A 25,541-nucleotide genomic window follows, 5' to 3' on the forward strand; every position below is an offset into this window, starting at 1 on the left:
CGAGAGTTTTAGCGCAGGGCAGTTTGATGAAGGGAACCAAGTGACACATCTTGCTAAAACGGTCCACGACCACCCAGATGACAGTAAAACCCTCAGAGGGGGGAAGGTCAGTTATAAAGTCCATAGCCAAATGTGTCCAAGGAGCACTGGGAACCTCCAAAGGACAAAGCAACCCCGCAGCAGGAGTATGTGAGGACTTAGATCTAGCACATATAGTACATTGGCGCACCCACTTAATGACTTCCTTCTGCCATCCAGGCCACCAAAAACTGCGACCCACCAGTCTCTTGGTCTCAGAGATTCCGGGATGACCTGCCAACCGAGATTCGTGACACTCAACAAACAAATCTCTCCTAAAGGTCCCAGGCACAAACAACCTCCCATGAGGAGTGTTAGATGGGGCATTCTCCTGTGCTTTAAGAATCTCATCTTCCAAAACGGAGTCCAAAGCAGCTATCACAACACCTTCTTGTAAAATGTTCTCCTCTTTCTCAGCACCGACTATGGGAGAAAAACTGCGAGACAAGGCATCCGCCTTAACATTCTTAGTACCAGGGATGTAAGTAACGGAGAAATTAAACCGCGAGAAAAACAGTGCCCACCTAGCCTGACGGGCATTCAGGCGCTTGGCAGCATCAAGATATATCAGATTTTTATGATCCATAAGAACCTGAACGGGAAATTCCGCACCTTCCAAGAAGTGGCGCCAGTGTTCAAATGCGAGTTTAATAGCCAATAATTCCCGATTACCAATATCGTAATTCAGTTCAGTCTCCGAAAATTTTTTTGAAAAAAAGGCACAGGGATGTAATCCATCCCCGTTATCCTGAGACAATACTGCGCCAACCCCCACAGAGGAAGCATCAACCTCAACCAAAAACGGCTTAGTCACATCAGGCTGCATAAGGATGGGAGCAGAGGTGAACCTCTCCTTGAGATACACAAAAGCTTCAATGGCCTCAGAAGACCACTGAACCGCATCAGCACCTTTCCTGGTGAGATCGGTCAGGGGTTTGACAATACTAGAAAATTTTTTTATGAATTTTCTGTAATAATTGGCGAAACCCAAAAACCTCTGTATCGATTTCAAACCAATAGGCCTAGGCCATTCCTGTACAGCTTGAACTTTAACCGGGTCCATCTCAAAACCTTCGCTGGAGATAATGTAGCCCAAAAAACTAATTCTCTGTACAGCGAACTCACATTTCTCCAGTTTAGCAAAAAGCGAATTGTCCATCAATAACTGTAATACCTCACGTACGCTCCGCCAATGAGACTCCAGATCCGGCGAATAAATCAAAATGTCATCCAAATACACAACCACATTTTTGCCGATCAAAGGTCTAAGGATGTCATTAATAAGATTCTGAAAAAATGCAGGAGCATTAGTAAGACCAAAAGGCATAACCAGATTCTCAAAATGACCAACAGGAGTGTTAAAAGCAGTCTTCCATTCGTCACCCTCCTTCATGCGCAACAGATTGTATGCCCCCTTAAGGTCGATTTTAGAGAACCACTTGGCCCCCATTAACTGGTTAAACAGATCAGGAATCAATGGCAGTGGGTAAGGATTGCATACAGTAATTTTGTTAATCTCACGAAAATCCAGACAAGGACGTAAACCGCCGTCCTTTTTTTTTACAAAAAAAAATCCAACCGCCACAGGAGACTTAGAGGGCCTAATGTGACCGGCGGCCAAGCTTGTCTGTATGTATTCCTCCAAAGCCTTCCTCTCAGGAATAGTAAGGTTAAATAAACGACTTTTAGGAAGAGTCGCTCCAGGGACAAATTCAATAGAACAATCATAGTCTCTATGGGGAGGCAAAACCTGCGATTCCTTCTCAGAAAAAACTCTCCAAAAATCCTGAATAGGAACAGGCAATTCTTCCCTATCCAAAGCTGCAATACGCCCGTTACAACACTTGTCATAACATTTATGGCTCCAGGATTTAATTTCACTGGTAGACCAATCCAGTACAGGATTGTGAAATTTTAACCAGGGCAATCCCAATATTACTGGAGAAGGCAAGTTATTCAACACTACCAAATCCAATTTCTCATGGTGAACACCATTAATAGTGAGAGGAAATTCACAGACCTTGAGAGTAATATTCTTCAAAGGGGAACCATCCACAGAAACCACAGCAATGGGGGATGATAAAGGTTCGGGTTTTAAATTGAGTCTTTCCAAGAATCCCCCATCAATAACATTCAGAGTAGACCCACAATCAACAAACACCCGAAATTCCATTAATTTTTCCTGAGCAATCGTGGAAGCAGCTAAAAATACACCCTTGGAATTTAAACAGGCAATACGGGCATGACTGACCATTTTTTTTTCTTTCTTGATACGAAGCTCACAGTCTTTAATTAAATGACCAGATTTTCCGCAATAGAAACACAAGCCTTCAGAAAATCTGCGATCTTTTTCTTGAGAGCGAGGTGCCATCGCTCCAATCTCCATCGATTCACCACAGTTGTTAGTACACACATTCTCATAACCAGAAACTGACATAGCAGAGGATTTGCTCTCATTAACCCTTGCACGCAGTCTCCTATCCACCCGTATAGCTAATTGCATAGCCTGTTGCAAATCTTCAGGTGTAGGATAAGCAATTAGCAGGTCTTTAACCCTTTCACTGAGCCCAGCAAGAAATAGACTTTTCAGAGCAGAATCGTTCCACCCTGTTTGAGTAAACCATCGACGGAAATGAGTACAATATATAACGGGTCCGGGAGGCGGAACCTCTGAGCTACTATACAAGGGGGCGGCCCTTGTAAGGGAGCGGGTGGCAGTCTCTGGGTGAACGGACAGGGAGTTACGGCAAGTGATCAGGGCAGTCTCTGGGTAAGGGGTAGGTACGACCTGTGATGGCAGAGCCTCCGGGTAGGCTAGCAGGCAGATGGTAGATGTGTGCTCCCAGGTGAGCAAGCGAGAGTCTCTGGAATAGCAGGTGGTCACGGCACGTGACGGCGGAACCTCCGGGCTGGCAGGCAGGTAGGTAACGGAGAAGCGCTCCCAGGTGAGCGGGCAAGAGTCTCTGGAATAGCTGGTGGTCACCGCACGTGACAACGGGACCTCCGGGCTGGCAAGCAGGCAGGTAACGGAGATGCGCTCCCAGGTGAGCGGGCAAGAGTCTCTGAGATAGCTGGTGGTCACAGCACGTGACAACGGAGCCTCCGGGCTGGCAAGCAGGCAGATAACGGAGAAGCGCTCCCAGGTGAGCGGGCAAGCTGGTCCATAGACAGACTGACCGGAGTAGTAAGGCAGACCGTCGGACCTCAGGCAAGCAGGCAGGTAGCTGATATGCGCTCCCAGGTGAGCGGGCAGGCTGGTCCTTTAGACAGACTGACAGGAGTAGTAAGGCAGACCGTCGGACCTCAGGCTGGCAGACAGGTAACAAGTATTCAGGCAGGAATCAGGCAGGTAACTAGCAGGAAACTGGCAGGAAACTGGCAGGTAACTGGCAGGTAACTGGCAACGGGACCTGAGGGCTGAAGCACAGGTGAGACACAGGTGCAAACAACATTGCTCGGGCACCTCCATTTTGGAGGAGGTGCCCTATATATGATGAAGTCCTCCGGCCATTGGCCGGGGACTCCTTAGGACGGCGCGCGCGGCCCCTTTAAGAGGAGGGGAGTGCGCGCGCGCGCGCCCTAAGCACAGGGGCCGGGAAGGAGCGCGCGCTGAGAGCAGAGCGGGAGGAGGACGCCGGGAAGGAGCGCGCGCTGACAGCAGAGCGGGGAGAGGACGCCGGGCACGGAGCAGAGCGGTGAGGGGAGCAGCGTCCCTGCCTAGCAGAGGGCAGGGACGCCAGCGCTACAGTACCCCCCCCTTTAGGCCCCCCCTTTTTTAGGCCAGACAGAAATTTAGCTAGGATGAGAGGGGCATGGATGTTCTCCCGGGGCTCCCACGTTCTCTCCTCAGGACCAAACCCCTTCCAATCTACCAGAAAAAAGGTCTTTCCTCTTACCCTTTTGGTGGCAAGAATGTTCTCTACCTCAAACTCGTCCTCAGCAGAAACCGGAGCAGGAGGCGTACCTGTAGACTTGGAAAAAGAGTTAAGCACCACAGGTTTGAGGAGAGACACATGGAAGGAGTTAGGGATCCGTAAGTTGGCCGGGAGTTTCAATTTATAGGCCACCGGGTTGATCTGACTGATGACCTCCAGTGGGCCGATGAACCGAGGCCCTAACTTATAGGAAGGGATCTTGAGCCGGACATATTTGGACGAGAGCCAGACTTTATCCCCAGGGCGGAATTGAGGAGGGTCCAGACGTTTTTTGTCAGCGTGTCTTTTCATACGCTCGGATGACAGAAGGAGTGCGGACCGGGTACTCTCCCATATGGAGGAAAATTTGTTAACAAGAGATTCCGCAGCCGGATTGTCCGCCGAGGTGGAGACGGGAAACGGGATCCGAGGATGCTGACCGTAGACTACAAAAAACGGGGATTTGGAGGAAGACTCGCTCTCGTGATTGTTGTACGAGAATTCGGCCCATGGCAGGAGATCCACCCAGTCAGAATGGTGGGCATTAACGAAGTGCCGAAGGTAACTGGTCAGGTTCTGATTGATCCGCTCCACTTGACCATTAGACTGTGGGTGGTAAGCGGAGGAGAAGTCCAGGGTGACGTCCAGCAATTTACAAGTGGCTCTCCAGAAACGGGAAGTGAACTGTACCCCATGATCCGACACGATGTGACGGGGCAGGCCATGAAGACGGAAGATGTGGCGGATAAAGTCTTTAGCCAGCTCGGGTGCAGACGGAAGACCTGGCAGTGGAATGAAGTGAGCCATCTTGGAGAAGCGGTCAGCGACCACCCAAATGACCGTACAACCGGCAGAGACGGGTAGATCAGTAATGAAGTCCATCGCTATATGCTGCCAGGGGGCAGCAGGTACTGGCAGACGTAGGAGGCGGCCGGCCGGCAGGTGTCTCGGAACTTTGTTGCGGGCGCAGGACACACAGGCAGAAACAAAGTCTATTACATCCTTGTGCAGGTTAGGCCACCAGTAGTGCCGGGTAATAAGCTGGAGGGTCTTTTTCTGACCGGCGTGGCCAGCTAGTTTAGAAGAATGACCCCAGTGTAGGATCTTCTCCCGATCAGGTACTGGTACGAACGTCTTACCAGGAGGAAGACGATTTAGACTCACGGGAGCCACCTGCATTACTCTGGCGGGATCGATGATATGTTTCGGATCCTCCTCGAGATCAGACACCAGAAAGGACCGAGACAAGGCGTCCGCCTTGACGTTTTTGTCAGCCGGGCGAAAATGAAGGACAAAATCAAAACGAGCAAAAAACAAGGACCACCGGGCTTGGCGCGGGTTAAGTCTCTGGGCATGCTGGAGGTAAGCCAAGTTCTTGTGGTCAGTGTAAATTATTACCGGGTGAAGAGCCCCCTCGAGCAGGTAACGCCACTCCTCCAATGCCAGTTTGATGGCCAATAACTCTCGGTCTCCTATGGAATAGTTGCGCTCAGAGGAGGAGAAGAGTTTAGAGAAGAAGCCACAAGTTACCATCCTCCCGGAAGATGATTTTTGAGTAAGTACCGCTCCGGCTCCAGAGGAGGAGGCGTCAACTTCCAGGAAGAACTGTTTGTTGCCATCTGGGCGATGCAGCACCGGGGCGGAAGAGAAGGCCTGTTTAAGGGAAAGAAAGGCCTCCTCTGCTTCGGGTGGCCACTCTTTGGGATTAGTACCTTTACGGGTGAGCGCAGAAATTGGGGCCGTCCGGGAAGAGAAGTGTGGTATGAAGAGGCGGTAGTAGTTGGCGAAGCCCAGGAATCGCTGAATGGCCTTCAACCCCTCCGGTCGGGGCCATTTCTCGATGGCAGACAGTTTCTCAGGATCCATTTGTAGGCCGGTCTGAGAGATAATGTAGCCCAGAAACGGAAGCGAGGTCTGCTCAAAGAGGCACTTCTCAAATTTAGCGTAGAGATGGTTCTGCCTTAGCCTGAGCAGGACCTGACGAACGTCCCTCCGGTGAGTCTGGAGATCCGGAGAGAAGACCAAGATGTCGTCCAGGTACACCACTACGCAGGAGTAGAGAAGGTCCCGGAAGATGTCATTGACCAACTCTTGAAAGACGGCAGGAGCGTTACAGAGACCAAAGGGCATTACCAGGTATTCATAGTGGCCGTCCCGGGTGTTGAATGCCGTCTTCCATTCATCCCCCTGACGAATACGAACCAGGTTGTACGCCCCACGAAGGTCCAGTTTGGTGAAGATCCTAGCCCCCCTCAGGCGATCAAATAATTCTGGAATGAGCGGAAGGGGGTACTTATTCTTCACCGTGATCAGGTTTAGGCCTCTATAGTCTATACAGGGACGGAGAGAGCCGTCCTTCTTTTTGACGAAAAAGAAGCCTGCTCCCGCCGGGGAGGTAGATTTCCGGATGAATCCTCTGGCCAGATTCTCCTCAATATATTCGGACATTGACCGGGTCTCAGCAGCGGATAAAGGATAGATACGCCCACGGGGAGGAGTAGTACCGGGTAGCAGATCGATGGGACAGTCGTATGGTCTATGTGGTGGTAATGTCTCTGCCTCCTTTTTATTAAAGACATCTGCATAAGACCAATAAGGAATCGGAAGTCCAGGTAGATTAGCTGGGGTAGGAGAGGGACGGACGGGATGGACGGGAACCAGGCAGGTTTTATGACAGTCTTGTCCCCAGCGAAGGACCTCTCCGGTTTGCCAGTCTAGCACGGGTGCATGTCTCTGGAGCCAGGGCAGACCTAGCAAGAGGGCGTGTGAGAGTCCAGGCAGAACATGAAAGGAGATACTTTCAGAATGCAGCATTCCCACCTGCAGGGTAATGGATTCGGTGATGAGTTGAATGGGGCGAGGTAAGAGGCCCCCATCCACGGCAGCGACAGACAAGGGTACAGCCAGAGGTTTGGTGGGGATGCGGTATTTCTCAACCAGGGACTGTGAAATAAGGTTCCCGGCTGCTCCAGAGTCAAGTTGGGCTAGTTCGAAATAACGGTTCTCCCCGTAGATGATCGAAACTGACAACAGCAGGGATGGAGAGGATTTATTCTTGTCTAGGTGGACCTCTCTGAGCGAACCTAGACACAGGCGTTTCCCGACCTCTCCGGGCAGGCACGGATCCGGTGCTCCTTACTGCCACAGTAGAAGCAGCTCCCCTCGGCACGGCGTGAGTCCTGACGGGTTTTGACCATCTTGGTCTGGTCGACCTGCATAGGCTCAGGAGAGTGTACCTGGGGAGAGATGGAGGGAATGACGGGTTTCTGGAAAGTAGGAGCTAAACGTGGAATCCTTCTCTCACGGGTGACCTCTTTGGCACGCTCCTGGAACCGTAGGTCAATCCGGGTGGCAAGGGTTATTAGATCATCGAGAGAGGTAGGAATGTCCCGACCAGCAAGTTCATCTTTAATACGACCGGACAGACCCTCCCAGAAGACGGATACCAGAGCGTCGTTATCCCAGGCCAGCTCCGAGGCAAGGGTGCGGAACCGTATGGCATATTGGCCCACGGTGAGACCCTCCTGACGGAGGCGTAGCAGAGAGGATGCGGATGAGGTCTTCCGTCCGGGTTCGTCGAAGACTTTCCGGAAAGCCGAGAGAAAAGCAGGCAAGTTGGACACCAGGGGGTCTCCTCTCTCCCATAGAGGATTTAGCCAGGCCAGGGCCTCCCCGGTGAGATGGGACATGATAAAGGCAATTTTGGCCCGGTCGGAATTAAACTGATGGGACAAAAGTTCAAAGTGCAGGGTGCACTGATTTATGAAGCCCCGAGCCTGGACGGGGTCGCCTCCGAAGCGAGGAGGTGCAGAAAGCCGGGGTCCGGGGTAGGATACCATAGTATTAGTGGGCAGCGGAGCTGCCGGATTGCAAGATATGGCACTGGCGGAGGTTGTTGGTGGATCAGACAGAGTGTTCAGGCGAGTATTAACATTCCGCAGGTGACCCAGGATGGCCTCCTGTTGGGACCTCTGACGGGACAGTTCAAGACAGAGGTCCGAGAGCGAGGGAGCTTGGGTGCCACCGGGTTCCATGGCCCGAGCAAACTGTAACGGGTCCGGGAGGCGGAACCTCTGAGCTACTATACAAGGGGGCGGCCCTTGTAAGGGAGCGGGTGGCAGTCTCTGGGTGAACGGACAGGGAGTTACGGCAAGTGATCAGGGCAGTCTCTGGGTAAGGGGTAGGTACGACCTGTGATGGCAGAGCCTCCGGGTAGGCTAGCAGGCAGATGGTAGATGTGTGCTCCCAGGTGAGCAAGCGAGAGTCTCTGGAATAGCAGGTGGTCACGGCACGTGACGGCGGAACCTCCGGGCTGGCAGGCAGGTAGGTAACGGAGAAGCGCTCCCAGGTGAGCGGGCAAGAGTCTCTGGAATAGCTGGTGGTCACCGCACGTGACAACGGGACCTCCGGGCTGGCAAGCAGGCAGGTAACGGAGATGCGCTCCCAGGTGAGCGGGCAAGAGTCTCTGAGATAGCTGGTGGTCACAGCACGTGACAACGGAGCCTCCGGGCTGGCAAGCAGGCAGATAACGGAGAAGCGCTCCCAGATGAGCGGGCAAGCTGGTCTGTAGCACCCTGAGGATTCGGCTGCTACAGGGGTATTGCACCTCAACCCAGAGGTGTGATATTCCACTCCCGGGTAAGGAAGGAGTGTGGAACTGAGCTCAGATAGACTGCATGCACTACATACATCCCATTCCAGGGGAGCAGGCCGACGGCACTCCCACTTAGAAATGTGCAGGTGCGACCGAGCCTGTTCCTGGCTGGAGTGGGGGGGGGGAGGAACATCCCATGTAGTGTAGGGGCAGAAAGGGGGAGCAGTCTGGGTAGTGATAGGAGCTCATTGGGTGCTGGTCACCTGAGCTCACACATAGAGGGTGTATATAAGGTGGGCACCATCAAAGATCAGGGTCAGACGCAGAGAGTAAGTCAGATGCAGAGGACAAGCCTGCAGAAAGAAACAACAGCCCTGGAGAGAGAGTGGAGTAAAGAAGGAGACCCAGAGGGGGACAAAGAAAGGACCCAAGAACCCAAATAAGAACACCGGGTGAGGAGTCAGCAGAAGGGTACCGGAACCCAAGCTGGTGGGGGTAAAGACATTCCCCAGCCAGAGACCGGAGACCGTGGGCAGAGTCTGTCACGGTCACCCACTACATTCACCCTGAAGGCACACCACATGGAGGGTCAGGGAACCTGAGGCCAAAGGTTGCCCAACAGAAGGCCCGAGGGAGCTGGATTTAGGTGAATCACTGGTGGGGACGGCTGAAGGAAGGACAGAGGGAGAGCTCAGGGCCACGCTCCGGACTTGTTTGGGGGTTGGCCGGATCCAGGACCTGGTGGACGCAGCACGGCTCGGGAGGTCACTTGGAGCTAGAGTGACCAGGAACATCTGCAGTAAGTAAAGACCCTTAACTGCACTACCCGAGTCTGTCATCATTACCGGCTGCACCGCACCACCACAACCCCCATCCTCTGCGCCTGTCCCCTCTGAGGCTATACCCCTCCCGTTGGGGGTTATCCCACCAAGCTGCGCATCCACCATCAGCCTCAGCGGACCCTGCTGCAGCGGCGGCCACAGTGACCGCATCACAACGGGTGGCGTAGTCGACACAACGAACTTTAATAACATCAGTAAAGACTGCCACATAACCCTGAGCTTGACGCCCTGGGCACGGGACCGGGTCACAGCCGCTCGGAGACTACAACCCCCCCATCTGATCCGGTGCCGGGTATTCCCCTCAAAACGGAATATGTCCCAGGGGGCGCGTCTACTTTGGCGTAGTCGGCAGGATTACGTGCCCGCAACACCCGGGTACTGCGTGCCTGAAGAAAAGTGCAAGTTTACCTCAGAAAGAAGACTCCTGCCGGTTCCGGAGGGTCCACGCCATCGGACTCCATCACCAGTCGTTTCCCGCCGATTGTCCGCCATTTCCAGCTTGTTCCCGCCATCTGCAGAGTTTCCCGCCACTGGGCGACGCTTCCCGCCAAAACCGCAGATTTCCCGCCTTGGAAGAGCAGCGGACGCCATTATGGGCGTGCCAAAGGAGGGCGAGAGGCCACCTCCCATCGTGGGCCGGGACAGAAAATGGCGCCAAAAGTGGAAACCGCCCCCACCAACAGAGACTGTGATGCTGGAGGTGTCTGTCAGCGTGAAAGAACTACCCCTGGAGCTGACAGTCACCGAGTTGCCCCGGGACCGCCCTCGAAGTGGGAGGAGACGAAAGAAAAGAGAAAAGATGGGTGTCGCTTGGAGCAGTCTAGAACGAGCGCACCCGGAGGCGAGGTGTCCAGAGCGAGAGCACCCGGAGTCGAGGAGAGAAAGAGTAGACCCGGGAATGGAGCGGCAGCAGAGCAGCACCGGCCCGCTGGCCAGGAGCCTGCAGAAGGAAGAAGGAGCAGAGCAGAGCAGCACCGACCCGATGGTCAGGAGCCTGCTAGAGTCAACAACCCCGCTAGGCTTAGCGGAGATCCTGGCGCAGCTTCCCCGAGATCGGGAGTGCGCGCGGAGTGCCCTGGAGGGCCTCGCGGGAAGGATGGCCCGAGTGCAGAGGGAGATCCTGGCGGAGTGGGGCCGGGAGATGGCCCAGCAAGCTGGAATCCGCCCACGGAACCCGCTCCCTTGGAAGAAGACACCGACTACCTCTGCGGATGACGCGGGAGGACCCAAGGCCGGAGACGGCGCAGAAGAGGGAGCGAGACGTATGGCAGCAGGTAAGGGGGATGCCTATACCCCATACCGGAAGACCACCCACCTGCCCCAGCTCCCCGTCGCAGAGCCCGAAAGTCCCCCTGCCGTACCCGAGACCGCCATGACACCGCCACCGACTAGGCCCCGACCGGAAGCCGCCGTCGCGACCCCAGTGACGTCACGCGTCGTGACCCGGAGCGTGGCGCAGGAAGAAGAGCCTCCGGCCTGGTCGCAGGGCCTAGCGTTTCCGGGCGCCGCATCCAAAGCAGAGCCATCTACCTCCGCGGAGCCTCCGGCCTGGTCGCAAGGCCAGGTAACCCAGGGCGCCGCCGTCCTAACGGTGCCCTTCACCTTCCAGGTGCCCCAGGCCTGGCCGCAAGGCCTGGGCAACCCGGGCGCCATCACCACCGCGCCCGCGCCCGTAATACCAAGGGTGCCACACCTGGGGGAGGACCTCTTCGGCCAGCTCACATGGCCGGACGGGCGGCCCTTCATCTGGCCCGAAGGGTACCCTGAGCTAGAGCGGCAGCAAAGACTAGGGCCCTTGTGTGAGCCCCTGATCCCGGCTCCAAAGCCCGTGACTCGGGTCTCGCCTCCACTCGAGGAAGCCCAGTTCGTGTGGGACCCCACGGGAGAAGATTTGATGGGGTTCACCGGAGAGACTCGGGCAGCTGCAGCAGAGCGTACCGAGAGTTGCCGTCAACAGCTGGCAGAGTTCAAGAGAGAGCGGGAGGAGAGGCGGGCCAGAGAGCAATGGGCCCGGACCCGCAGCGCGGAGCAAAAGAGCCGGACCAGAAGGGACCCCCGTGCAGCAGATCGTCCCCGTACCATCGGGACGGTAATAAAGTTTAATGCGCAGCATGGGTGGGGCTTCATAAAGGACCAGAACACCATGGGTGACGTCTTCGTTACCCGACGGGATGTCGAGTCTCACCTGCCAGAGGGTCACAAAGGCCGTGACCTCTACGTCGGTGACGAGGTAACGTTCACCCGGCACAAGTGTGCCAAGGGACCTTACGCCCTCCACGTGCACCGCCTGACGGAGGAGGAGTTGCGGTGTAGGGAGGAGGAGCCAGAAGACCCGGACGGGTTCAAGGCTAGGAGGTACTACGATTAAGAACAGTAGTAAAGAAAAACTGTATATAGTTACCCGTCGGGGTACACAAGAAACCGTGGCTGCTTTAACGTTTAGTCCCCGTTGGGACCAGTGAACAGTTTATCCCGTGTGACCCTTTCCATACCAGGCTGAGGACTGTGAGCAGCCATCCCTTTCCCTTTACCTGGCCGGGGACTGAGAACGGCCAAAATTCCCTGTACATAGTTGCGCTTGCTAAAGCGCCCCCTACCGGTTTTATAGGAAAAACCATTTTTCTAAAAGACTGTCGCACTCTACCTGGTCACGAGTTGCACGGTGACCAGAGGAACAGAAGAGAGAAAGAGACGACGAGAATGTTGTTTACCTGAAAAAGTTTATATATATATTTATATAGTATTTCGTATAATATTTAATATGTTTTACAGGTTTATAAAATGTTGTATGTTTTGGTGTTTTTTTGTCTTTGCAGCCCGAGGACGTGCTGTGATTTACCAGGGGGGAATGTAGCACCCTGAGGATTCGGCTGCTACAGGGGTATTGCACCTCAACCCAGAGGTGTGATATTCCACTCCCGGGTAAGGAAGGAGTGTGGAACTGAGCTCAGATAGACTGCATGCACTACATACATCCCATTCCAGGGGAGCAGGCCGACGGCACTCCCACTTAGAAATGTGCAGGTGCGACCGAGCCTGTTCCTGGCTGGAGTGGGGGGGGGGAGGAACATCCCATGTAGTGTAGGGGCAGAAAGGGGGAGCAGTCTGGGTAGTGATAGGAGCTCATTGGGTGCTGGTCACCTGAGCTCACACATAGAGGGTGTATATAAGGTGGGCACCATCAAAGATCAGGGTCAGACGCAGAGAGTAAGTCAGATGCAGAGGACAAGCCTGCAGAAAGAAACAACAGCCCTGGAGAGAGAGTGGAGTAAAGAAGGAGACCCAGAGGGGGACAAAGAAAGGACCCAAGAACCCAAATAAGAACACCGGGTGAGGAGTCAGCAGAAGGGTACCGGAACCCAAGCTGGTGGGGGTAAAGACATTCCCCAGCCAGAGACCGGAGACCGTGGGCAGAGTCTGTCACGGTCACCCACTACATTCACCCTGAAGGCACACCACATGGAGGGTCAGGGAACCTGAGGCCAAAGGTTGCCCAACAGAAGGCCCGAGGGAGCTGGATTTAGGTGAATCACTGGTGGGGACGGCTGAAGGAAGGACAGAGGGAGAGCTCAGGGCCACGCTCCGGACTTGTTTGGGGGTTGGCCGGATCCAGGACCTGGTGGACGCAGCACGGCTCGGGAGGTCACTTGGAGCTAGAGTGACCAGGAACATCTGCAGTAAGTAAAGACCCTTAACTGCACTACCCGAGTCTGTCATCATTACCGGCTGCACCGCACCACCACAACCCCCATCCTCTGCGCCTGTCCCCTCTGAGGCTATACCCCTCCCGTTGGGGGTTATCCCACCAAGCTGCGCATCCACCATCAGCCTCAGCGGACCCTGCTGCAGCGGCGGCCACAGTGACCGCATCACAACGGGTGGCGTAGTCGACACAACGAACTTTAATAACATCAGTAAAGACTGCCACATAACCCTGAGCTTGACGCCCTGGGCACGGGACCGGGTCACAGCCGCTCGGAGACTACAACCCCCCCATCTGATCCGGTGCCGGGTATTCCCCTCAAAACGGAATATGTCCCAGGGGGCGCGTCAGGTCCATAGACAGACTGACCGGAGTAGTAAGGCAGACCGTCGGACCTCAGGCAAGCAGGCAGGTAGCTGATATGCGCTCCCAGGTGAGCGGGCAGGCTGGTCCTTTAGACAGACTGACAGGAGTAGTAAGGCAGACCGTCGGACCTCAGGCTGGCAGACAGGTAACAAGTATTCAGGCAGGAATCAGGCAGGTAACTAGCAGGAAACTGGCAGGAAACTGGCAGGTAACTGGCAGGTAACTGGCAACGGGACCTGAGGGCTGAAGCACAGGTGAGACACAGGTGCAAACAACATTGCTCGGGCACCTCCATTTTGGAGGAGGTGCCCTATATATGATGAAGTCCTCCGGCCATTGGCCGGGGACTCCTTAGGACGGCGCGCGCGGCCCCTTTAAGAGGAGGGGAGCGCGCGCGCGCGCGCCCTAAGCACAGGGGCCGGGAAGGAGCGCGCGCTGAGAGCAGAGCGGGAGGAGGACGCCGGGAAGGAGCGCGCGCTGACAGCAGAGCGGGGAGAGGACGCCGGGCACGGAGCAGAGCGGTGAGGGGAGCAGCGTCCCTGCCTAGCAGAGGGCAGGGACACCAGCGCTACACAATATTTTTCCACATTACCTGATCCCTGTTTCAAACATCTCAACTCAGTCTCAGCTGATGCGACACGGTCAGGATCATCATATAATAGTCCCAAGGCAGAAAAAAAACTATCCACTGAACTGAAGCATGTATCACTAGGTTGCAAAGAAAAGGCCCACTCCTGAGGCTCTTTGCGCAAAAGTGACATTATAAACCCTATGCGCTGGGAATCATCCCCAGAGGACTTGGGTCTCAAACGAAAATACAATAAGCAAGCATTTTTAAATGAAAAAAATTCTCGGTGTTCACCAAAAAATAAATCCGGCAAACGTACCTTAGGCTCCAAGAAATGTGCTCCAGGACAGTTACTCACGTGTTGACGGAGCTCAGTCACCTCCAAAGAGAGTCCCTGCAGGTGTTTAGCCAAATCCAGAACCGACACCATGATGGAACAGAAAGAAATCTTTCCTTAGAGCATTTGCTGGGCTGGACTTACTGTTATGTTCTGCTACCAGAGCTAAGGAAAGAGAGGAGATCTGTCCCTACGATAGAACTCAGCTTAATCCCTACGATGTAACAGGGGACCTGATCCTGCGATCAGACCTGCTAAAGTCCTAAGCTAGTCTGTACGGAGACCTATAGATGTGGGGAAGGAATCCCTACAAGTACTAAGGACTGGGAGGAAAATGGGACACCTCCTAACAGAAATAGTAGCAGACAGACGAACAAACAAAATATATAGAACATAGAGGTCCGTAGACCAAGCAAACTAACAGAGTTAGATACAGAGCACAGGCTAGCTAGAAAGTAGTTAAACAATGAAGTCCAGCAAAGCCAGAAGGGCGGAGCAGGATTAAATAGGCCAACAAGGTCATGTGACCAGCAAAGGAAAAAACCTAAGAGCAAGGTTCTAACACTCATGGGGATACCGTCCAGCACCACGGGTAAAACCGGGCGCCCCCCAACGTACTTATTACGCCAATTGTAAGGGCCTGGTGATCTTATGCCTGGGGGTTGTCCCTCTGCCCCAGGTTGGACCCGTTTAAATTACAGTACCTGGAAATGTGTCCGGGCTGGTTGCATCAACGGCAAATGGGCTGTCCATCCTCTGCATAGCGGTCTGTAGGCCTCCCTCGAAACGACAGGGTCCTCCTCTGTCGACGCCCCGGGACATCCTCCGGACTTAAAGCCAACTTGATGAGTCTTGACGGGTCCACTTGTAACGCCTGGACGATCCTGGTCAACGCCGCGACGCTCCTGGTCAGCTCCTGGACTTGGTGATGCAGATCTTTCGACGGGGCTTGGTTCAGGGCCTGTGCATCGGCCCCCACAGAGTCCATAGAGGAGGGTGCCGCCTCCTGGTGGTAGGTGAGAGCAGGGCGCCGGGGGTTTATAGCGCCACTTGTTGCGGGTTCACGGAGCACCCTTATGGCCCTGTCCTTGAATTGGGCAAAGGTCAGATCAGGGTTCTGAAAGAACTTGAGGCGCAGCTGAGTCCTGTGGGCGCTAGACAGCAGACCTTCTATGAACTGTTCTGTTAGTAGCTTATCCGTATCCTGCATGCTGCCAGGGTCAGCTTGTTTGATGGCCCTCAAGGCTTCCTGCAAATTTAGGGCATAGTCTCTAATGCTGTCCTGTGCCCGCTGCTTACATCCATAGAACCGCATTTTAATTTCAGCGGAGGTACGGGTATCAAAGGTACCTCGCAGCTGGGCCACAATGTCCTTTACAGTCCTTTTCTCCTCAGCGGGCCATGACTTTACCTCCCGCTGGGCTGCGCCAGTTAGCTGCCCTGTCAGTATGCTAATCTTCTGTTCCTCTGTCAGGGGGTAAACTTGGAACAAACTGTACAGCCTTTCCTTAAAGTCAGTTAGGGCATGGGGCTCCCATGAATACTTGGGCAGCCAGGCCGCTCCAGGGATGTAAGGCAGGGAAAATGGCATCACCGCTGCTGCAGCGGCGCTGGTGGTAGAAGGTCCCTCCGCGTCCGTCATCTTCCTCCCCCCTAGTTAAGCGTGGCCTACCTTCCGACGATCCTCTTCTGTAGGCCGCGGCTCCGCTGGTGCTGCTCCGGACGAGGACCTTGCGTCGCGTCCTGGTGACGTCAGCGTCGCTCTCTCTCCCTTCCAGGACCTTGCGCAGCGTCGGTGCGTGGGGCGGAGCTTCGGGTCTCGCGTGGTTTGGACGTCCACGCCCCTCTTCTTCCCGCTCGGCGTCCTGAAGATGGCGTCCGATGGCGGAAAAACGGCTGAAGATGGCGGGAACCGATGGAAGATGGCGGGAAACCTCTTTTCAGGTGCGTGTACAGTCTTTTTCAGTCACGCAATACCCGTTTGTGGCGGGTTGGTTACTATCCTGCCGACTACGCACAAAACTGACTCGCCCCCTGGGCCGTGGGGCACTCGGAACCGGACTTCAGGGCAATGCTGGAAGTAGTAGTGGCGACCCGGTTCAGTGGCTCAGGGTGGTCAGACCAGTGGTAGTCTGCTATGTGCTGTAGGTAATGTCCGACTACGCCACCCGTGGATTGCGGTCAGGGCTAACCGCCGCTGCAGTGCAGACCGCTGGGGCTGATATAAATGTGCAGCACTGAATAGTTCAACTCCCCACGGGAGGAGTATGGCCCCAGGGCAGAATATATAATGGATGATGGGGGGGATGATTCCGACCGCGATAGCCAGGAAACGGAGGCCTCTTAAACAGTTCAGGGTCTTTATTAGAACAGGTAATATGACCCAGAAACAGGCCCGGCTAGGAGGGGGGCCTGGTGTCTGAGAACAAGTGGGAGGCTGGCCCTGGTCAGGGTGAGGGTGTAGGCCTACCGTGCTCTCTGTGCTCCTTCTGGCTATTTCCCTCCTTGTAGTGTAACAGCCCACGTTCCCGAGCTCACCGTGTCCTCTCGCCCGTATGGCTTGCAACTTGGGTCCCTTTCTACTCCCGGCCTGGTACGGCTTTGCTGGTCCCTTCTGCTGTGGCGGAGCCTCCGGGCTTCTTAGGCCAAGGAACATACAGTCCCCTGTGGACTGGTTATCTGCTGTAGGACGTGGAATCCTCACAGCCTCAGACACCAAAGTCTGGTAGAATAGTCTCTTCGTCTGCCAGGACAGGCGCACTTCGCCTCTTGTCCCTGGCTCGTGGCTCTCCTACTGCCACACGTCCTCTTAGGCTGCAACACAACTGTCTCTCTCTGCTCTGGAACACCTCTCAATCCAGAGACAGGTCGTCCAGTTCTCCCTAACCCTGCCCCCAGCTCCAGCTTTTATAGAGGCAGCCTACTGGTCTGGGACAGGAGGTGCTGCATGCTAATGATCCCTGACTAGAGGACCTCCCCCTTGCTCTCAGACACAGCTTTATTATATTTGTGGCATCCAGGCCAGGGTGACACATATACACAAAATCCAGCCCGCATGTCTTCCTCTGCTTACTGTCACCAAATGGAAATATTGATTCCTGAGGCTGAACACATTCCAGGAGAAATTTGTGCACCTTAAACTGACGAGCAAGCAAATCTCTAATAAAATGCAACAATATAATCGACGTAACCAGTGCTCCATGCTGGAAAAAGTCTACATCCGTTAGAGCAGTGGACTCCACTCTACGTCCATTGGTCCAATAGTCTTTAGTCCATGGCCAGCTCCTCACATCTTATATCACAACCAAAACAGACAATGATTCAATAATTTGCATCATATTTGAATTCATACCAAGAAGTACAACAATGACTACACTGATATGACTTCTTTATCCAATTTCTGGTCTCAATGGCCACATGATGACTATGCTACAATCGAGAATGCAGAATGTATGGGCTCCTGGTGGTATATATTACTGAAGATATCAGAATGTATGGGCTCCTGGTGGTATATATTAGTGACAACAACAGAAAGTATGGGATCCTGTTGGATATATATTAGTGTAGACATCAGAATGTATGGGGTCCTGGTGGTATATATTAGTGAAGACATCATAATGTATGGGGTCCTGGTGGTATATATTAGTGAGGACATCAGAATGTAAGGGCTCCTGGTGATATATATTAGTGAAGACATCAGAATGTATGAGGTCCTGGTGGTATATATTAATAAAGACATCAGAATGTACAGGGTCCTGGTGGTATATATTAGTGAAGACCTCAGAATGTATGGGGTCCTGGTGGCAATATATTAGTGAAGATATCAGAATATATGGGCTCCTGGTGGTATATATTAATGAAGACATCAGAATGTACGGGGTCCTGGCGATATATATTAGTGAGGACATCAGAATGTATGGGCTCCTGATGGCAGGGCCGGCATCAGCACCCGGCGTACCCGGGCAAGTGCTGGGGCCCTGGGCCATCAGGGGGGCCCACTCGCCGTCGGAGCCCGGGCCGCTTCCCCCGCATCTGTGCAGGGCTGCCGGTCCTGTCCGAGCCCTGCTCTGCTTCATGCAGCAGTCAGTGTGCTGTCAGTGTGCTGCTGCTCCACCAATCAGGCCCAGTGCTGTCACTTTCCAGACATGGCCGCACGTGTGGCGCCCCTGAGGGTTCGACCGCCACAGGGATGCTGCACCTCTTTAATGGGGTGTAGTGTTCCTCCTTTGAGGTAAGAACAGTGCGATGGTCAGGACTCTACCTCCACATCCAACACCACACTTCTCCCACCAGAGGGGTCTAGTAGGCACCAGGTGCCGCCTCTGCTGGGAATCGGGAGACTGGGGAACCAAGAGATACGGGAACCAACTAGTGGGTGAGGGTGGAGGATTCACATTTTAGTGACACTTTAAATGTGATATTTAATACACAGCCATCTTGGTTCTGGGTTCTTGGATCGTGACCTCCCTCCCTGAGCGTGGATCCTGTGTGGACCTGCAGAGGATGGAGGCACGGCCCTCGTACCCTGGCCTTGGGTCGAGGGGCAGGTTGCAGATAATTTATGTCTCAGCCCGGTCAAGGACCATGACCAAGAAGGCCCAGAGCTTAGGAGTGTAGCTCCACCGCAAATGGATCCCAGGGGGATGCAGACGGAGGGGTATACGCCACCTGTCCTCGCAACCTGATCTATTCAGAAGGATTCCAGCTGCAAGAGGGGTACCGGCCCCTGACACTTGACCTTGCCACTCTACGTCCTGGTCAGGGAAGTCCGGTAGGCCCTGAGGATCCCACCGGGTAACGGAAGGAGCGGAGCTTCCACCCGCACCCTTTTTCTGAGTGAAGTTCAGAGGGAGACTCGGCCTATCTACACACACACAGACAGGAAAGGACCCGGTCTGAAGTCCAGGAACACTCTGGTGCGGGGTCCTGATTGAACACTGGACTTACTCGGAGGTTGTCGGACCCCCCCACCTCTGGTGACCGCAAAACTCCGCGATGAGCAGGGAGAAGCCTTTCAACTGCAATCTCCACCGTGAGTAAAAACCCTGGAAGTTAACCCCTATGGCCTCCAGACTCTTTATTCTGCATTACACCGCACTACGCAGCACCAGACCTCCTAGACTACAACCCCCTCCATCCTGGCTCTCTCTGCCCTGAGGCCCTGCTCCGCCTGTGGGGAGTAGTAACAATGACGGCTGCCATAACATCCTGCCTCAGCGGCCTGCAGCAGCGCTGGTGGCCTTCACCAGGTGCCACAGGTGGCGTAGTCGAGATCAGCCACTCAACCCGGATAAGCCCATACCACCCCTTTTTAGTGTGACGGCCCTGGGCACGGAGCGGGTCCGGGCCACGGCTGCACCCCATCTACAACACAGGACCCGGCTCCGAGTCCCCCATCTCCCAGGGTAGGGCTTCCAGCGTCACACACACGCAGTGCGCTGTGTGGCTGTGTCTGGTAGTAATGATGCGGCAGGGGAGACACACAAGCAAAATTAAAGGCGTAGTGTCACCCCTGCCGCATCATTACTACCAGACACAGGCGCACAGCGCGCGGCCATGTCTGGAAAGTGACAGCACTGGGCCTAATTGGTGGAGCAGCAGCACACTGACTGCTGCATGAAGCAGAGCAGGACCCTGTACACATGACGGGTAAGCGGCCCGGGCCCCGACGGTGAATGGGTCCCCCTGATGGTCCAGGGCATGTGACACGCCGGAGGTCCTGCACTGCCACATGACTGAGGAGCTGGACGGGACACATGCCAGGGGGCAGGTGAGCGAGGCTTCCCCAATCCTCATATAAAAAATATTTCTAATGTGTGTGTGCATGTATGATGTGAATGTCTGTGTATGTCAGTGTGTATGACTGTATATATATATTTATGTCTGTTTTATATGCTTTTAAGAATCTGTTAAAATATGTATGTGTATGTATCTGTGCGTGTCTGCGTATTGTATGTGTGTATATCTGTGTACCATGTGCATGTCTGCAAACCGTGTGCGTGCGCATGTCTGCCTACTGTGCATGTGTGCATGTCTGCATATGTGAAGGATGAGGGGACAGGCTGGGCCCCGTGTACTATAACTATATTTCTCCGCCGTATCTGTGCATCATGAATGGTGGTATGTGCTAAAGGAGCTCACTGAGCCTCATTCTCCGGGGCCCACGAAAACCTGGAGCCGGCCATGCCTGGTGGGTATATGTTAGTGACAACATCAGAATGTATGGAGTCCTGGTGGGTATATAATAATGAAGACATCAGAATGTATGGGGTCCTGGTGGTATATATTAGTGAGGACATTACAATGTATAGGGTCCTGGTGGTATATATTAGTGAGGACATCAGAATGTATGGGATCCTGTTGGATATATATTAGTGAAGACATCAGAATGTACGAGGTCCTGGTGATATATATTAATGAAGATATCAGAATGTATGGGCTCCTGGTAGGTATATATTAGAAAAGACATTAGAATGCATGGGCTCCTCGTAAGTATTTATGAGTTTGTATGAAGGTTTACTGTGTATACACATGTCTATATGTATGTATGTGCATTTATGTGTCTGTATGTATGTGCTCTGTGTATACATATAGGTGTGTGTGTGCTCAGTGTATATGACGCGCCCCCTGGGACATATTCCTTTTTTGAGGGGAATACCCGGCACCAGATCAGATGGGGGGTTGTAGTCTCCGAGCGGCTGTGACCCGGCCCGTGCCCAGGGCGTCAAGCTCAGTGTTATGTGGCAGTCCTACAGATGTTATTAAGAGTTCTTTTGTGTCGACTACGCCACCCGTTGTGATGCGGTCACTGTGGCCGCCGCTGCAGCAGGGTCCGCTGAGGCTGATGGTGGGTGCGCAGCTTGGTGGGATAACCCCCAACGGGAGGGGTATAGCCTCAGGGGGGACAGGTGCAGAGGATGGGGGTTGTGGTGGTGCAGTGCAGACGGCAATGAAGACAGAGTCGGGTTGTGCAGTTAAGGGTGTTTACTTACTGCAGATGTTGTACTGGTCACTCCAGCTTCTAGTGACCACCCGAGCCGTGCTGCGTCCACCAGGTCCTGGATCCAGCCAACCCCCAAACAAGTCCGGAGCGTGGCCCTGAGCTCTCCTTCTGTCCCGTTCTCTGGCCGTCCCCACCAGTGATCCACCTAGGTCCAGCTCCCTCGGGCCTTCTGTTGGGACACCCTTGGCCTTGGGTTCCCTGACCCTTCATGTGGTGTGCCTTCGGGGTGGATGTGATGGGTGGCCGTGGCAGATGCTGCCCACGGCCTCCGGTCTCTGGCTAGGGTGTGTTTTCTGCCCCCGCCAGTTTGGGATCCGGTACCCTGTGCCGACTCTTCACCCGGGGATTTAATTTGGGTTCTTGGAGTCCTCTTTTCTGTTTCCCCCTCTGGGTCTCTCTTCTCCTCTCTCACTCTGGGTCTCTCTTCTCCTCTGCTTGCTGACTTGTTCTCTGCATCTGACCCTGTTCTTAGTTGGTGCCCACCTTATATACACCCTCTATGTGTGAGCTCAGGTGACCAGCACCCAATGAGCTCCTATCTTTACCCAGGCTGCTCCCCCTATCTGCCCCTACACTACTTGGGATGTACCACCCCCCTCCCACTCCAGCCAGGAACAGACTCGGTCGTACCTGCACATTTCTAAGTGGGAGTACCGTCGGTCTGCTCCTCGGAAATGGGATGTGTGTAGTGCATGCAGCCTACCGAGCTCAGTTCCACACTCCATCCTTACCCGGGAGTGGAATATCACACCTCTGGGTTGAGGTGCAATACCCCTGTAGCAGCCGAATCCTCAGGGTGCTACATTCCCCCCTGGTAAATCACAGCACGTCCTCGGGCTGTAAGACAAAACACCAAAACATACAAATTTTTTCATAAACATATAAAATATATAAAACATATAAAACATTATATATATATAAAACTTTCTCGTCGCCTCTGGCTCCTCCTCCGGTCACTGTGCAACGTGTGACCGGGTAAAGTGCGACAGTCTCTCTGGAAAACTGGTTTTCCTATAAAACCAGTAGGGGGCGCTTTAGGAAGCGCAACTATATACAGGGGAAGTTGGCCGCTCTCAGTCCTCTGCCAGGTAAAGGGAAGGGAATGGCTGCTCACAGTCCTCAGCCTGGTATGGATACGGAATAACGGGTAAACAGTTCACTCATGCTGGTCCCAACGGGGACTATATATATGTAGCAACAGTTTCTTTAGTACCCGGTCGGGTAACTATTTACATCTACTGCTCTGCCGCACTCAACGGCGTCTTCCTCCTGCTCTTTGCTTGTAGCTGGTTGTAACTTCAGACCCGTCCGGGTCCTCTTGCTCCTCCTCCTCGCACCGCAACTCCTCCTCCGTCAGGCGGTGTACGTGGAGGGCGTAAGGTCCTTTGGCACACTTGTGCCGGGTAAAGGTGACCTCGTCTCCGATGTAGAGGTCACGACCTCTGTGCCCCTCCGGCAGATGGGACTCCACGTCTCTGCGCGTGACAAAGACGTCGCCGGGGGTGTTGTTGTCCCGGATGAAGCCCCACCCATGCTGCTGGTTGAACTTGATCACTGTCCCGATGGTGCGGGGACAATGCGCTGCACGGGGGTCCCTCCTGGTCCGGCTCTTCTGCTCCGCACTCCGTACTTGGGCCTGCTGTTCCCGGACCCGCCTCTCTCTCCGCTCCCTCGCAAACTCTTCGAGCTGCTGTCGGCAACACTCAGCACGCTCCGCTGCAGCTGCCCTGGTTTCCTGAGTGAACCCCATTAGGTCTTCTCCGGTGGGGTCCCACTCAAATTGGGCCTCTTCAAGCGGGGGCGAGATCCGTGCCACGGGCTTCGGAGCCGGAATCAGGGGTTCATCCAGGGGTCTTAGTCTCTGCTGCCGTTCCAGCTCATGGAATTCTTCGGGCCAGATGAAGGGCCGCCCGTCCGGCCATGTGAGCTGGCTGAACAAGTCCTCCCCCAGGTGTGGCACCCTTGGTTTTACGGGCGCGGGCGCGGTGGTGGTGGCGCCCGGGTTGCCCAGGCCTTGCGGCCAGGCCTGGGGCACCTGGAAGGTGAAGGGCACCGTTAGGACGGCGGCGCCCTGGGCTACCTGGCCTTGCGGCCAGGCCGGAGGCTCCGCGGAGGTAGGGGGCGCTGTTGGTGATGCGACGCCCGGGAATTCTAGGCCCTGCGACCAGGCTGGTGTTACTTCCTGCTTGGTCACGCTCGGGGTCGGTGCGTGTGACGTCACAGGGGTCGCGGCGGCGGCTTCCGGTTGGGGCCTAGTCTGCGTCGGTGACATGGCGTTTTCGGGCACAGCAGGGGGACTTTCGGGCTCTGCGACGGGGAGCTGGGGCAGGCAAGCGGTGTCCTGATTTGGGGTATAGACGTCCCCTTTACCTGCCTCCATGCGTTCGGCTCCCTTCTCGGCGCCGTCTCCGGCCTTGGGTCCTCCCGCGCCGTCCTCAGAGGCGGTCTGTCTCCTCATCTTGGCTGGCGTGCTCCGGGTCTTGGTTTGCTGGTCCATCTCTCGGCTCCACTCCGCCAATGTCTCTCGCTGTACCCGGGCCATCCTCCGTGCGAGGCCCTCCAGGGCAGTCTGTGCACACTCCCGGTCTCGGGGGAGCTGTGCTAGGACCTCCACTAGGCCTAGTGGGGTCGTGGTGTCTAGCAGGCTCCTGACCAACGGGTCGGTGCTGCTCTGCTCTTCTTCCTCGGTCTCTAGCAGACTCCTGGCCAGCGGGCCGGTGCTGTTCTGCTTTCTCTCCATATCCGGGTAAGCTCCTCCGCTACTCCTCGTTAGACTTCTTGCCTCCGGGTGCGCTCGCTCTAGACTCCTCGTTAGACTTCTTGTCTCCGGGTGCGCTCGCTCCAGACTGCTCCAGGCGGCACCCATCTTCGTTCTTTTCTTTCGTCTCCTCCCACTTCGAGGGCGGTCCCGGGGCAACTCGGTGACTGTCAGCTCCAGGGGTAGTTCTTTCACACTGACAGACACCTCCAGCATCACAGTCTCTGTTGGTGGGGGCGGTTTCCACTTTTGGCGCCATTTTCTGTCCTGGCCCACGATGGGAGGTGGCCTCTCGCCACCCTCTGGCACGCCCATAATGGCGTCCGCTCTTCCAAGGCGGGAAACCTTTGGAAATGGCGGGAATCGCTTCCCAGTGGCGGGAAACTCTGCAGATGGCGGGAAAACGCTGTTAATGGCGGACAACCGGCGGGAATCGACTGGTGATGGGGTCCGATGGCGGGGACCCTCCGGAACCGGCAGGAGACTTCTTTTTGAGGTAAACTCGCACTTTTCTTCAGGCACGCAGTACCCGGGTGTTGCGGGCACGTAATCCTGCCGACTACGCCAAAGTTGACGCGCCCCCTGGGACATATTCCTTTTTTGAGGGGAATACCCGGCACCGGATCAGATGGGGGGTTGTAGTCTCCGAGCGGCTGTGACCCGGCCCGTGCCCAGGGCGTCAAGCTCAGTGTTATGTGGCAGTCCTACAGATGTTATTAAGAGTTCTTTTGTGTCGACTACGCCACCCGTTGTGATGCGGTCACTGTGGCCGCCGCTGCAGCAGGGTCCGCTGAGGCTGATGGTGGGTGCGCAGCTTGGTGGGATAACCCCCAACGGGAGGGGTATAGCCTCAGGGGGGACAGGTGCAGAGGATGGGGGTTGTGGTGGTGCAGTGCAGACGGCAATGAAGACAGAGTCGGGTTGTGCAGTTAAGGGTGTTTACTTACTGCAGATGTTGTACTGGTCACTCCAGCTTCTAGTGACCACCCGAGCCGTGCTGCGTCCACCAGGTCCTGGATCCAGCCAACCCCCAAACAAGTCCGGAGCGTGGCCCTGAGCTCTCCTTCTGTCCCGTTCTCTGGCCGTCCCCACCAGTGATCCACCTAGGTCCAGCTCCCTCGGGCCTTCTGTTGGGACACCCTTGGCCTTGGGTTCCCTGACCCTTCATGTGGTGTGCCTTCGGGGTGGATGTGATGGGTGGCCGTGGCAGATGCTGCCCACGGCCTCCGGTCTCTGGCTAGGGTGTGTTTTCTGCCCCCGCCAGTTTGGGATCCGGTACCCTGTGCCGACTCTTCACCCGGGGATTTAATTTGGGTTCTTGGAGTCCTCTTTTCTGTTTCCCCCTCTGGGTCTCTCTTCTCCTCTCTCACTCTGGGTC

This window comes from Phyllobates terribilis, unplaced genomic scaffold (genome assembly GCF_046119375.1).
Source record: "Phyllobates terribilis strain yellow unplaced genomic scaffold, ASM4611937v1 Scaffold_5__5_contigs__length_657084704, whole genome shotgun sequence".
Classification (NCBI taxonomy): Eukaryota; Metazoa; Chordata; class Amphibia; order Anura; family Dendrobatidae; genus Phyllobates; species Phyllobates terribilis.